Here is a 5,722-nt window from a genome sequence, read left to right as displayed (position 1 = left end):
GATGGTATAAGAGAGCAGGCTGTGCAAGCCATGGGGAGCAAGACTGTAAGCAGCATTCATCGCTGACCTCCACTTTGGTTCCTCTTAGTTCCTGCCCTTACCTCCTTCAGTGACAGAGTATGAGCTGAGAGTTTCAAGATAAAATAAACCCCTTTCCCTCAATTTGCTTTTGCTCATGATGTCTTAACACAACAATGAAAACCCTAAGACACCGAGAGAGTGCTAGAGACTCTTTCCTGCGTATGTTTACTCCTGTGGGAAAAATCCTGACATTGATGCTAAAGATAAAGTCAAGAAGGTGTGCACTGGAAAATCAAGAAGGAATCACCTCACTGTGTCCTTTCAAACATTCAGTTCCCGTGTGTCCTGATTCACAACCATCCACCCTAATTTCTGTCATAGGATGATTCATTGTAGAAGGTTTTGTGACAAATCTGCATGTCTTACTCTTCTCATCATATGTGATTCAAAAGTAATCCTGAGTATGCAATCATTGCTGTTTAATGTGGCAAAGTGGATGGCCGGGTGTTGGTGGCGCACGCCTTTAATTCCAGCACTCGGAAGGCAGAGGCAGGCAGATTTCTGTGAGTTCGAGGCCTGGGCTCCAGAGTGAGTGCCAGGATAGCCTCCAAAGCTACACAGAGAAACCCTGTCTCAAAAAACCAAAAAATGTGGCAAAGTGACTTTTCTCTAATGAGCCTAAAGGTTCCTTGAGGTAGATCTGCAGTCTACATCTTAGTCACTTCTACTCCAATGCCTACACCATTGACTGTTATCTTAATTATCTTTCTCCAGTGTATGTGGCACATATGTATTTGATGCCACCTTGCTTCTGTGTCATTTATGTTGCATTCATGATTGCCTCCAGATGATCTGATGTCTGATGTTCCTTCATGAACTCAAAGAAGATCAAAACTGTCATAGCTTGAGAGAGGGCATTTTCTGAGAAGCTTTCTTTCCTTTGAGAAACTCTTACACCATACCTGGCAGATGTTTGGATACTTCTAGGGCAGTAGTTCTCAACATCCAGGTAGCAACCTCTTTGGCAAACCTTTATCTCAAAAATACTTAACATGACAATTCATAACAGTAGCATAATTACAGCCATGAAGTAGCAATGAAAGCAGTTTGATGGTTGGGGAGTCACCACAACATGAGGAACTGTATTAAAGGGTCACAACATTAGGAAGGCTGTTCTAGGGGATGTCCCTAGTACTTCTCAGATGGTTCTGTACAATTATCACCATGCAGCATCCAGACTAAGTAAGTCCATCCTGCTGTGACATTCTCAGAGCCAGACCTGATATGGGCAAGAGAGATGGAGCCCTTCTGAGTGAACCTGAGTCATCAGAATTAGCATCATCAAATGATATAAAAAGAGGAACTTCTGTTGTGAACATCTGCAATGGTCCTAGAGGTGGGATGTGATGCTTGTAGTAGTGGGGAATAGAATTTACCAGGCTCCCTTTCATGTGCCTTAGACTGCATTGTGCATGGTATACACATTCATTCCTTCAGCCCTGCCCATGTTGTCCTACCAAAGCACTGTGCATGAATTGATTTCCAGTAGCCAGCATCTGTATCTCTGAGTTCTTTTTGGATTATTTAAGGCTGCTGTGCTTTTTTTGCTGGGAGTGCTTCAAAAATGACTGATAAGATTTTGTGGCTAAGCACCAGCTTTTGTGCTCCTTGCTATTTCAGAGATGTATGATTTCCATCTTTACCAGACTCATATAGTAGGATAAACTTCTAATCACCCACCTACATCCAAAGTGGGTAGCTAGGTAATTCATTGTTCACTATCTCCTTTCTGTTTTGATTTGTGTTTACTTCTTTGGTTTTTTTCTATATCCCTGTGGTGTGTGTACATTTTTAATGGGTTTGTGCACATGTGTCTGTATCTGTGGAAGCCAGAGGTCAGTTATGTGTCTTCATTGATCACATTCTACCTTGATTTGAGGCAGGGATTTTCATTAAACATGGAACCCATCCATTCTACTAGGTAGTTAGTGAATGAGCTCCCCAAAGCCTCTTGTTTCCAATGTCGTTTCTAACCCATTCTAGGGTTACATATACACATGATGCCACCAGGCTTTTATGTGGGAGCTCTGGATTTGAGTCAGGACTCCATGCTTGCTTGTCAGGTCCTTTAACTCAATGATTCATCCCTGAACTCTCCCTTGCCCAGATTTCTCTTTCTAGCAGAGTTTACTGTCCTTGTCCTATCATCTTTGGCCTGTTGTTTGCTTCTATGAGAAACAAAATCAACTCCAACCCTGTCAACAAAGTGAGTGCTAGCTAGTACTGCGTTTATCATATAGGAAACACAGAGAGGTACAGGAAGCAGGCAGGGGTGGGGCTCAATCACACCTCAACTATATCTGCTTGCAGAATCTGCACTTTACAGTAAGTAAATGTTCTGGGATTTAAGCAAAGGAATGCCACAAGGTGTCTTCTCAGATGAAAATTTGAATCTAGTAGAGAAGTCTGTTTCATGGTCTACTGATTGTTACTTTTCCAATACAGAAATGTCAGGTACTGGGCACAAAGTGAATGTGATATGTCCCGACCTGCAGGACGTTAACCTGGGGCAAGAGAGTCAGGGATAGGGAATGGGGACAAGAGATCCAGAAAGAACGACCACAAGACAGGATTCTGATCAAGTGGCAACTTTATTTTTCTCAGGCTAGCTTATATAGTCAGGATATGGGGAGGGGCAGAATGGGTTGTTTGTGTACCAGGTGTTAATTATAGGCAGGATATTAGGAAGCCACAAAGAGGATGTTTGGCAAGGTAAAGAGTTCATGAGTAAGAGGTCCAGGAAGGGTTGCATAGGTGACTGAGCCTGTCGGTGGAGGACTGGGTCAAGTTGTTTCTTTTCTTGAGTTGAGGTTCTAAGGAACTGCTATGTAAAGGTTGACTATGTGGCCTGCCAAGCATGGCCTAGGATCTCATGCCAAACCCTGAGATTCTGCTCTCAACAGTGATATACACACTGGTGCATGCATGCTCTATTTCCTGTAACATTATGTGACAAAGTCTCATTTTTGAGGACCTGATGTACATACCAAATAATCCATTTGGAGGGTTGCTTTGAATTTTGGTGCTATTTGGGTGATGTAAGACTATCCAAGCCAACAGCTCTCCAGGACTGTCAATAGTTTAAGAGGTGGCATTTTGGTCTTCTATTTCCTTCCAATTCAGTTAGTGTCTGGGTGATAAATGTCTTTTAATTAAAGCCCAAAGGCAACGGATTTACTGTTTGTGACATGATGGCCTTTGCTGTTAAACCAACATTGGTCTCTGTGACTATAAATAGGGGGTTCAATGGTTTTATATGACTATGTCTTGGCTAAGTGAAAGGCTTTAAAATTCTTGCTACAAAGTATCCATTGAAAAACACATCGGAATAATTTTCTATGCATCACATCTTCCTTCCAGGTTAGTATGCCAATACAGATAAGTAGCGCAGGTCTTTGATAATCTTCCACACACCCCACTCAACTGTTTTGAAACAGATTCCTCTTGATGAAACTTTTATTTGATTATTTTCAATTTTTGGAAAACTGCAGTTTAAAATGTCTATCATTGATTCAGCATGAAATTTGATTGTGAGTCGAAGATTTACTTAAATTACCTAGAAAGCTGTTAGGAAGTGGAGAAGATATTGTTTCACAGTCTCAATTGATTAATTTTGTCATGTTATTTGATCCCAGGGTCAAGACAAAAATAATTAAGTCTTCAATTTAATGATGATGTCACTCTGAAAATGCTTTGTCTCATAATAGAGCATCTTGGACATAGATTTCCATTCCCCCTTTTATAGAAAGCACGGGGGACTGCAGAAGCCAAGACACGTTTATATGAGTCTTTTGAGGACTAAGAGTTCATCCAGGCTCTGAAAACCTTCCCTATCTATACCTTGGGACTTTAGAGAAGACAGCCTAAAATTAATGGAGGGGAAAGTCCAATTTAAAAGAAAAAGCTTATTTAGTTCTGATCCTTTATGGGGCTACCTCGTGCATCACTGATCCCCCCACTGAAAATCATGAAGGAATCATTCAAGATTCATTTTCTGAAGTTGTGTACAAGAGCAGCTTTAAAATTCTCCATCACTTCTTTGCCTTTTGGCTAAGATCAAATGTAGTATCTGTTCTTTATCAGATAGGTATCTTATTCCATCATTTTGTCTCTATAACAAATACCAGCTTGTGCTTCAAGTCTCAGTACTCCGTGGTAGGCGGGACTTTTCTGATGCTTATGATAATACCTTGTTTGTACAAATAAAGTGTGTCTGAATACTAGAGGGTGGAGTTTGCTGCTAGCTAACCATCGCCGTCTGGAGGTCTACACAGACAGACAAAAGTGAGATGGCTGGGCAGATAGAGGAATATAGGCAGAAGGAAACAGGAACTTGCTCTCTTTTCCACTGGGAAGTTAATGAGGTAAAGGGGGCTTTGCCTTGCTCCTTCTTCCCTGATCTCTCAGCATTTCCCTCTATATCTGACTCCAGGCTTTTATTATTACGACCTATTAGAACTCATGTTACAAATGGTTTGCTGTATGACACCAAGAGATAAATGGTGTATGTTTCGTGCTGCTGCTGCTGCTCGATGTGTTATATAGGCAGTGGGCACTACTGCTGAATACCACAGACTGAGGGCCCCAGGTAAGCTGTTTAAGAATATATAATGGACCCTTTGTTTATTCAAGGTTTATTTTAACACTGTACTGATGTACAGATGGCGTGTCTCTCATTTAAATTATTATAAATAAGCATTTTTGAGACTAAGATGTATGTGTTACAAACACAACTTTCTTGAACATCTCTGAGGGTGACTGAAGTTGCACCAGTTAATTTAATATTGCTATGCGTGTATGCTGTTTTCACAGAGATAGCTCTGAGTTCCACAACCCCCAGCTTCTCCATCTATTCTCTCCTCTCCAAATGGTACAAATCTCATTTCTCTAGCTCTTAGTGGGAGGACAGCAATTAACTAAATTAAAATATTTGAAAAGGATCTGATTAATGGATTTTGTTTCAGAATGCATCGTCCATCTCCTGTTTAAGCTTTTCTATCTTCCTTACCATTTCATTTTGGACTGCCATAAGAATAAGATTGATCATCAAGGCTCTCTTCAATAATGAAATGTAATACATATTCCACGCCCACCATTTACATATTGTGACTATAAATATGGAGATAACACTTTCTGATGCTTGCTTATAAGTCACAGCCTTGTGTGCCAAGGTAGTCAGAGGCCCTCTGGTTTGTTCCTCATCTAGCATTGGAATTTGAAGGAATATACCCTTCACTCTGGTGATTGCTAATGATACCCTTCATTTCCAGGCCATGGCCTATTTACATTGTTTCAAACTATTGCCAGACACTGGCTTTCAGGGAATGTAATGATTTAGAGTTTCTCAGGAAAACAGAAGACCTTTGTGCAACATGTACAGTGTTAAAGAGGTAGCATTTATCTACCTTCTGCAGAATGATGAGCTGTAAAGAGCAGAGTGTTAAGAAATTTTTATGAAGCTGTTTATGAAACATCTATTCTTTTCCTACCTTTGGTCCCTCTCCTCCCTCTGCCCTTACTGTTCCTTCTCTCTTTCCTTCTTCCCCTCTCTTTTTCCAATTCCCTGTTTATCTTTCCTCCTCCTTTTCCTCATTCTTCTCTTTCCTTCTTTTCTGCATAGACAATACATAGTGATTGAGTA

The 5,722-nt window shown here is 40.7% G+C and overlaps 1 pseudogene; it reads left to right on the top strand.

Annotated features, from left to right (window-relative positions):
- Positions 1 to 4,111: 4,111 nt before the first annotated feature.
- LOC113837530 lies at positions 4,112 to 4,252 on the top strand (annotated as a pseudogene).
- The last annotated feature ends 1,470 nt before the right edge of the window (positions 4,253 to 5,722 follow it).

Source organism: Cricetulus griseus, chromosome X (assembly GCF_003668045.3).
Source record: "Cricetulus griseus strain 17A/GY chromosome X, alternate assembly CriGri-PICRH-1.0, whole genome shotgun sequence".
NCBI classification, from domain to species: domain Eukaryota; kingdom Metazoa; phylum Chordata; class Mammalia; order Rodentia; family Cricetidae; genus Cricetulus; species Cricetulus griseus.
This window is presented reverse-complemented; position numbering and strand designations above follow the sequence as displayed.